The sequence below is a fragment of the Lupinus angustifolius genome, chromosome LG05, assembly GCF_001865875.1.
Source record: "Lupinus angustifolius cultivar Tanjil chromosome LG05, LupAngTanjil_v1.0, whole genome shotgun sequence".
NCBI lineage: Eukaryota > Viridiplantae > Streptophyta > Magnoliopsida > Fabales > Fabaceae > Lupinus > Lupinus angustifolius.
Genome location: NC_032013.1, coordinates 9717074 through 9727739, shown reverse-complemented (window position 1 = coordinate 9727739; position 10666 = coordinate 9717074).

Sequence of the window (10666 nt, the reverse complement as noted above, 5' to 3'; positions counted from 1 at the left end):
GATTTTTGCAACTAGTAGGCCATCTGCTTCGCCTGTTTGGAAGAGTATTGTGAAGGCTACCGAGGAGCTGAGGGGTGGCTTTACCTTGCAGTTAGGTGATGGAAATCGATCTGTTTAGTATGATAATTGGTCTGGGTTGGGAAAGCTTTGCAATTTGGTGGATTATGTTAACATCACAGACACTCAGCTTCAGTTAAAGGACTTGTGGAAAGACTGTTCTTGGGATTTTAGCATAATTTATACTCTAATTCCTATACATGTGAAGGAAGCTATTCTAACAATTCCAGTTCCGTCTTCCTCGAATATTATTGACTCATGGATCTGGGAGGGAAGTGCAACTGGATTCTACTCAGCTAATTCAGGTAATTGGTGGATTAAGAATAATGACAACGAGGTCACGACTGTTCAGATTCAGTGGAGTTGGTTGTGGAGATTGAATGTTCCATAAAAAGTCAAATTTCTTTGTTGGCTCTCTGCTCATGATTCCTTGCCTATTAACTCTCTCCGTTTCAGGAGACATATTACCATCTCCCCTATGTGCCCTCGATGTATTAATGATAGTGAGGATCTTCTCCATACCTTTAGAGATTGCTTTCATTCTGCACTCCTATGGTGTCGTCTGGGTTTTAATGATCAAGGCTTTTGGACTACTGAGTCTTTCATGTTGTGGCTGGTGAAAAATATAAGATCTCACAATGGGAGACTTTTTTTGACAGGCTTCTGGTGGGCTTGGCGGTGGCGAAATAATTCAATTTTTGGTACTACTCCATGAGATTCAAACTATGTCACTAGGAATGTTCACCTCGATCTTAAGGATTGGTTTTCTACTGATGCCCTTTCCATGGATGTAGCTTTGGCTAGTACTCGCTGGTGTCGCCTGGAGTTTGGTTGGGTAAAACTTAATGTTGATAGAAGTTGCACTATTCGTGATCAAATTATTGGTGGAGGAGGAGTTATCCGGAGCCATGATGGAATTTGGCTTTGAGGTTACTCTGGTAAGTTTAGAAATGGGTCTCCCATCCTAGCTGAGCTGCTTGCTATTGATCATGGGCTTCGATTGGCTTGGGATTGGGGCCATCGAGTTGTAATCTTGGAGAGTGACTGTCTTGAGGCTATTCACATTATCACTAATAAGCTGTAGGTTCAACTTCAGCATCTGGAACCAGTTATTCATAGCATCGCTGATTTAGTAAATAGAAATTGGCAGGTTCATATACAACATATTTTTCGGGAAGGAAACATGATGGCTGACTTCCTGGTTTGAGTCTTCATGTCTCTTGGATATTCTGGGATGCACCACCTGTAGGAGCTTCATCTATCCTACATATGGATTTGTACCTTATGCTTTAGTTTTGTTGTTTTTATATTTCCGTTGTACCAAAAAAAAAGATGCTAATAGAGAGGTAATCCTTCGGGATGGCAAACACATCCTTGATGGAGTAAGAGAGTATATTCTGATGTGCACTTGAGAATTTTATTTGAATAAGGGTCTTTATGTAAATTGATTTTTAGAAGAGAAAGAAAAGAAAAGGAAAACTTAAGAATTATCTCACAAATATAATTATCTCACAAATGTATTTCATAGCTCTCAAACTTTCGATCAAGTATATTCTACGCGTCTATGAAGTAAGAGAGTATATTCTAATATGGCAAACTCAATCTGATATGCACTAGAATATTATGAAAGAGAGTATATTCTTTTATTTGCTAAATGTGTAGATGATTTTTTACTACTGATATTTTTTATTTTATTTAATACAATATATCAATTTAGCTTTAAAATGTAATATTTATTAATAATTTGTTGTGAAATTTACTAGTATATATGTAAATCGTGTAAAATTGGACATATAATTTTAAATTTTAAATCATTTATATGAGAATGTATTATTATTTGAAATTAATTAATTACTTTAATTAAAAATTAATATTATTTACACGATTGATATAATTTGGTATAGATTTCAGAATGCTACCACCAGTATCTTAAGTAGCCTAATTATTTACACGAGGACTTAAGTTTAATAGGTTCATATCTCTATCCCACAAGGCCACAACTCTGAAATTTTAATTTCTAAACATGACATGTCATTATCTAGAGTGACACATGGCTCACAAAAAATTTGAAATATTATTAAAAACTTAAAAATATAATATTACTTCAATCGTTTTTATTTTTTATTTCTTTTAAATTCCAGCTAAGCTTCCAATTATTACATGTAGGGCAGGAAATGAGCCGAATCATAGTGCAACTCGATAAGGAATAACTCAGTTTGAAACTCGACTTGAGTTTGATACAAGTTATTTTTTCAGTTCGATTAAAGTTCACAAATTGTTTGGTTCATTTTAAATTTGTTCATTTTGACAACTCAAATAATTAATTCATTTTTAAAATACTATCAAAGGTTATATTTAAATATAAACTTGTTTATATATAATAACATAGTTTATATTATATAATATATATATATATATATATATATATATATGTATACATAGGGAGCTATTCACATGAGAACACTGAGCAATTGTAAAAAATAAGAACACTTAATATATACCACCAGATCTTAAATGAACGGTAAGATTAAAAGATACACGCACATAACTATCATGTGACTAATAACTAACTTTTAATCCTATTGATCTATGATTGATTGTAAGGTCTAGATTTATTATTCTCACAATTTTTATATGATCATTATTCTCACTTGAGTAGCTTCCTATATACATATATATATATGTATATATATATCGAGCCACCTCATGAACTTAATGAGTTTTTCAGCTCAAGTTCGGTGCATTTAGTTCTTGAACCAAATTTATCGAACTAAATAACGAACCGAGTTGGTTCAGTTCATTGTCAGTCTAATACATGTGTTGTATCATTAGCCATTTATTTTGAGGATGATTAATTTGGAAAGAGAATAAAGTATCTTATTATATCATAAGATAATTTAACTTCTTAAATTCACTCATCATTTAAAATGTATAATATTTTATTCTATATTATTATAAAAAGACACAAATAAACATGTGTTATAAAAAAATTTAAGACAATAATAAATAAATTTAAGGAAATAAGTTATAGCAAATTTTATTCTCATTTTCAAAACCCATGAAACTACACTAAAATTGTCATCACCAAGAAGATAAGCTTATGAGACCAAAACTACATATAAGCCTATTAGATACGAATAAATCTGCATTATAGGTAAGTGTGACAGTCTATCCTTAGTTGTATTAAAACAATATAATGTGATAACATGATTAGAGGTTCGAGATTAGGTTTAAATTAAATACTCTTTTTTCGTGAGGTTTAGTACTTTTAGTATGATACACCGATAACATGATTTCCTTGTAAAAGAAAAAAACAAAATAGTGTAATATCCGTAGGTGGAAAGGATTTAAATACAAATAATATATCATTTACTATTCATTTATATTATTATTTTTTAAAATAAAAAATAATTAAATTTGAATAATAAATAATATAATGATAATATATAAAACTCATACACTTTTAATGCATATTTTTTCAATACCAAAATCACGGATGGTTTGAGATTAGGTCAAAAGGGAATATAGGTGGACAAATATTATGGGTGGTGGATATAAAACTCACATTGTCATTGTATTAAATTAAGAGGAAAGATATACTGATTAATAATATATGAGTTTTATAAACTATTAGTACATCATTCATCATTTGTATTTAATTATTATTGACTTTATAAAAAAAAATAATCTAAATAAATTGTGAATAATATAATAATCATGTTTAAATGTTTACACTAACAATTTATAGATATCACACTCTTATGTGACCTATAACATCAAAATAAATAATTAAGTAACCTGATAATCATTCATGTTCAAAGTGATTGTCAAAAAAAAATATCCTTCTTCAAACTGCCAGCATAAGCCAAACTTTTTCTTGAATAAACTGTCGACAAAGACTAGCGGAATCATTTTTAAATGGAATGGTTCCAAAACAAGAATAAATAAATGTGAATAGCCATGGGAACAAGAGTAGCACCATGAATGAATAAGAATGGTATTTAGAGGTTTGTGTGTTGCTTTCAGAATAATTTTTTTCATACGCATGTTAGATTGAGGATACTAGACAGACGATTCATATTGAAATCTTTCCCTCTTTCTTTCTATTAATTCTACACTTTCATTGATAAAGTTATGGATATAAATCATGTGTCTTGATTCTTATTCTTGATTTTTCTCCTGATCAATTAAAAATGTCACTTAAATGCATTTTTTATTGAAAATAAAATATAATATTTTTATATTATTTGATACATTTTGATTGATCAAAGAGAAAGAGACAAAATTAGTTTTGGAATATAATGTTATGTTGGGAACAGCAATGTGTAGGTTCCATTTTTGGTTCCATTGTCTAAAGATAATGAAAAAAACAGCATTAGGTTCTACTTATTTAAAAAACAAAATAAAAAATCACTTGTTTAAATCATTTTATAGATGTCTTAATTTTAAACAATGGTTGATAGTAATACTATTTTTTAATGGTTTGTTTGCGAGTTCATTTTTTAAGGCCAAGAAAAGGAAGAAAAGAATTTGAGAGTCATAAAATACATTTATGAGATGACTCTGAATATTTTCTTTCTTTTCTTTTCTCTCCTAGTCAAACTCACAAACAAACCTAAATAAAATGAATAGAACATTGTTTGTATCTTTTTATAAGGTGTCATTTCATCTTGCTAAGATGGTTTTTTTGGTAAGTGAGCCCAATGAAAAGTTGAAAACCTTCTAAATATCAAAAATAATTTTTTTATATTAACTAGATCAGGACATTAGTGAATATTATCATCTTATTTCTCCCATTTCTTACAACACTCTTTCATTCAACATATGCACATAAGAACTCTATTCAAGATTTAGACTCTCTGTTTAGTGTATATGCCAATTGCAAATTTGCAATTCAATTTTCAATAACACTATTTGGATCTTCTTCTTCTATATCACGGGAGAGCACTCCCATCGTTTGTGTCGCTTCATATATTATTAAAATACATTTAAATTAAAAATTTAATTATTAAATATTTTTTGACGAATTGTAATTGATGAGCACATATAGTGACACAAGTTGTGAAACAAGATCTTCACATCCAATTTTAAAAAAAATCAGGGACTTTAACACTTTGTTTGATTCACAAAAGAAAATAGAAGGAAAGAAAAAAGAAGGAAATAAGTAGATAGTGTGGTAAAAAAATTACTTGTTTAGTTTAAGAAAAAAGAAGGAAAAAATTTATAACTTTTCTTCCCTGGAATGGAAAAAATATGTGTAAAATTACATAAAACCCCTAAATAAGAAAGTCAAATTTACAATATTGTTATTTTTACAACTTTGTTTTTAGCATATACTATAACTATTATTCAACTTTTTATGCATTTTTAATTATTTTAACTTGGGATAAAATCATTAGATCATGTATTCCACTCAAGGAAAACACAATTGATCTATTAGAAATGTTTTTAAAGAATTTTGAGCATTAATTTTAAAAATCATGCAATAAATAAGAAACATTAAACATACTTGACATAACATCAATGAACGTACATTGTCATTTCACTTGTTAAAAACAAAATATATGACTGATAAGAAGAGTGAAAAGTTTGAGAACAAAAGTGAAGGGTATTTTTTGAATAAAAATCATTTTTTCCTCCTCTTTTCATTCATTTAGGGTGAAATGTTTTTAGCATGAGAATCCTTTTTTTTCATCCTCCTATTTTCCCTTGTTAACCAAATAAGAGAAAAACGATTTTTTCTTCCACCCCTTTTCTTTCCTCCCATTTTCAGCAAAATCAAATATAATATAAATAAGCTATAGTTAGGGATGGCAACGGGAACGGACGAGCATGGGTAGTAGCTATTCACTACCCGTTTTGAAATAGGAGAGCATTATCCACTCGTACCTGTATGGGTACCTGTGTGCAAGTTTTTCGCGGATATTTTTGGTACCAATGGATACTTGTGGGTTTCTTATATTATAAATGAATTTATAACTTTCTACTTCTATTATGTTTCAAATGAGATGAAACTTATTTATTTTTGTGTCTTTTGATTAAATATTTGGCAAAAATGTTAAATCTATTGGTTTTTTCTATTTATGTGATTTGTTGTTCTAATTTCCTTAACAAAAAGTATATATTTTCTTTGTAAGACATGTATGTTTCTACATATGTAATAATATTTGTAGGGTGTTTCACCACCAAATACAATAAAAGATGTAAACAAAGTAGAAAAAATGTAAACAAAGTAAAAGAAAAAGATTTACACAGTGTAATGAAAATTAGGGTACTGTACTTTTTATTTTAATTAAAGATAATATAGTAATCATATAAATAACGGGTAACCACAAATACGAGTACCATAATATAGATACCTATCTATATGTACTACGAGTATTTTTAAAACTCGTTTAAAAATTAACGGGTACCTGTTTGTGACCCGTACAGGTTGTATCCGCATGTATGGATTTTTTTGCCATCCCTAATTATAGTTAACTGGGATAGGTATATTTTGGAGTGAATAAGAGAACTCACAATCAATATTCACACCCACATTATGGGAATATTAATTTCAAATTTGCCAAATGATTTTTCTTAAATAAAGTTATTGTATTTCAAATACAGAAGGGTTGAGTTTGGAAAATTCAACTTTTCAATCTATTGCTGATAGAGTTTGGAAATATATTCAAAGGTGGAAGATAAAGTTCTTTTTTCTTGGGCTTATAACATCTCAGTCCTAACATGCGACCTCTCAGACACATGAATACACTGAATGTGTCACCTATAAGCTTAAATACCCCTATAGTATTTTATTCCCTACAAAGGGAGCCTTCCGCGACTCGAACTCGTGACCTCAGGGATAAATAGTCACTTTACCCATGAGCTGCTACCATTAAGGCTTAATAATGCGACTCATGGGAATAATGGCTATTTGTCACTGAGGTCATGAGTTCGAGTCGCGGGAGGCCCCATTTGTGAGGAATAAAATATTGTAGCGAGTGTATTCATGGGTCGAAGAGGTCGCATGTTAGGACTGACGTATTACTGGTGGCACACTCGGTATATTATGGGTCTGAGAGGTCGGATTTCAGAACTGATGTGTTACAATACTGGCAAGGAAATTCTTCTTAAGGTAGTTGCTCAAGGAATCCTTTATGAGACAATTAGTGTTTCTAATCTCTCTGTTCGCTTTAATTTATGGTGGCGGTTGCAATCATGGTTGTGGTTATTATGATTACAGCCATTGTGGTCATTGCGATATAACTAATTTATAATTAAATGTTTTTGAATTCAATATGACCCAAATATGGTCAGTTTTGCTGCGACACGCTGCGGCTATATCACTGCAATTTGGTGTAACATCGTAATTATACGTGATACAGTTGCAATAATCACTACAACTACAATATTGTGATCACATCATATAATACACTCTCCAATTTAAATCACTAATATTTGCCAAGCATGTTTGGATTCTTCTTAAAACCCCAAATTTTTAGTGGCTTGAATTCTTAAAGCAGAGTAATTTCCATACGGCTCTTTCTTATAAGCAGATTTGAGTAATAACTCAAGCTTCACATGAAGGAGTATCTTGGATTGCAAAGTAACACCGAGAAGGGCATTAGATGGAAAAATAGGGATGGTTTGAACATAAAGGTAAGTAGGGATCCTTGGTTGCCTAAACTTTGGACTTTCATATATGTATATTCTAATATTTTTCTAAAGACTATAATATATATACACTATTGATATAAAGATTTATGTACCGTTATTATATTATACACCATTCATTTGAATTACTTTTTGAAGAGTTAATAATGATTAAATATAAATTAGAATAAATACACTTACACCTCCTGAGTTTTAACGAAATTATACAAATCACCTCTCACTTTTTTTACACATACACAAACCCCTAATTTTATATTTTCATCACAGTGACCACCTACGTATGAAAAGTAAGTGTAATTTTTTAAACAAAAAAATGTAATAAATGCAATTTAGTTAAACAAAACATGGTATATTGTGGTGACAAATCCAAATAATATATTAGTTAATACATCATTATTATTTTCGGTTTATTACGATATAGTATAAGAGCAATTTAAACAATATTTCTTTAAAATTATTGATGCATTTTGTAAAAATAATAATAAAGATACATTGATTTGTATATTATTTGGACTTGTCTTCACAATATACCATATTTTGTTTAACTTAATTCCATTTATCACAATTTTTGTTTAAAAGAATACACTTATTTGTCATGCAGGGATGATCACTGTAATGAAAGTATAAAAAATAGGGGGTTTGTGTAGGTGTAGAAAAATTATGGGTGATTTGTATAATTTCACTAAAACTCAGAAGATATCAGCATAACTTATTCTATAAATTATAGATAATATAATGACAATATATAAAATATATATAATATCAATACATACATTCATCTCTCTTAGAATAGGCACTTATTTGTTAATCCTTTATTAAAGGTAGATGGTAGTGGTAGGGACATGAATGTTTTGGTGTTTCTTAAGATGTGACAGAGATCAGTGTAAACATTTCAAATTATGTGAAACATCCATACTAGCATAATGTTTATTAGTCAGATTTTTAGAGGAAGTATTCAAAAATATCAAAGAAAATACAAGATACAATGATATTTGTTTAAGATATTAGAGAAGATCTTGTTCCAATCTTCACATGTTAGTATTTGAAGGTTTAGTAAGCATGTTCATAAGATGCACAATGGAAAATAATTCATATATTTGTGTTAAAATATGCATACACTATAATAAGTAGACAAAAATGTTTATAAAAATACCCTAAGAGACTACGATGATTTTTGGAAAAGTTCTCTTTCAAAAGTATGAAGGTCCTATACGCGTATCTACACCGAGACTAATCTGTGTTGTATCAACACTTGATCCGTGAAGCAAAAATTCAACTCAAAATAAAATTATAATATTTCAAACAAAACCAAAATGAAAGGATTGAAAGAAAGCAATATTATTCTTTATATATTGCCTATGTAACTTTTTTTTGCCATGTATGTTACTTGAGTTTTTTGGTTTATAATATATAAAATCAAAATCTACTTCAATCCATTTAGTGCCAATTAACCACCCATTAATTTAGTATAATTTTTGGTTTATAATATATAAAACCAAAACCTCATTCAATCCATTTAGTGCCAATTAACAACCCATTAATTTAATATAACGTTTTTTGTTTTTGGTTTTCAAAAATGACTATCAATTTTAAACCTTTGAAATATTACAATTAAGTCTCACTTATATTAAAGATGGCTGAATAATATTATTTATTTTTTGGTGCTAGCAAAAAATACAATAATATTTTACTTAAAAGTAAATATACAAAATTAAATTATTTAATTTAATCAATAATATTTTCCCGTCCAACAACAAAAATCATAACACTCGTTAGTGTATGACCACGTAGGTTCATTACTAAACCAACAGTAAATTAACTTATTAATTTACTAATCAATGTTGACATCTAACAACACTCCTTAATGACCAGATAGAAATGAAGTAATATTTTTTGCTTTAGAACCATTATTAGAAGATTAATATAATATTTCATTCTATGTTAACTCTAGAATATGTATAATTGCCAAATTCTAATAAGTTAACTCGTAGTGAATGACTTAAGAAACTCATTTATTCATTTATTCAATTCCTCTTGTCCAAGATCTTTATTTTTATAGAGCTCAAACTCATTATCACGAGTTGATGAATTCTTTCTTGATTAACTATTAATTCTACAAGGATTTAATTATACTCAATAGTCATGCAATTACTATCATAAGACATTAGGTGTCCGATATCAAAATATAATAAATAATTTGTTAATTACTATGGTAATCTCAAGTTTAAGAAGGAAAATATATATTTCTTCATAAGAACATCTTATTGACAATTCAAAGGTAATATATTAATCATTAGAAATTCTCCTTTAAGTCAGTTCAATGGTCATATATCTATATGCATTATTTATATGTGTAATTTAATAAAGAGAATAATGTATCTCCTTGTATAAGGAGATAACTTATCTCCTCTAGCCAGTAAAAATGTGACATGTGTGCTATTTTGTTTATTTTTAAAAATATTTTTATAGAAAATGATGAAACATGACACATGTCATGATTTCACTAGCAGGAGGAGATAACTTATCTCCTTATGCAAGGAGATACTCCATTCCCTTTAATAAATGAGATCTATTAATCTTTATCTAATAAATATCATCATTACACATATATTGATCTAACTGGATTAATAATGTCCTAAGCTCAATAATCCTATAATAAAAAACAATTTAGTATTAAAATTATAAAAGATTTATTTCTTATTATTATAATCTCTATTATAAATAATAATTCTCTAATTTTAATCAATGACCTTTTATATTAAATATTTTGACAAACAATGAATATGATATTAAGAAATAATAAATATAACTTTATTATTATAAACATGACAAATTGGTTCTTGGGCATACATTATGTCCCAAAAGTATTCAATACTTTATAGATATGTATTTTTGAAGTATCAAAATAATTTTTTAGAGGTATGGATTGATATGTTAGTCACTCATATAAAAG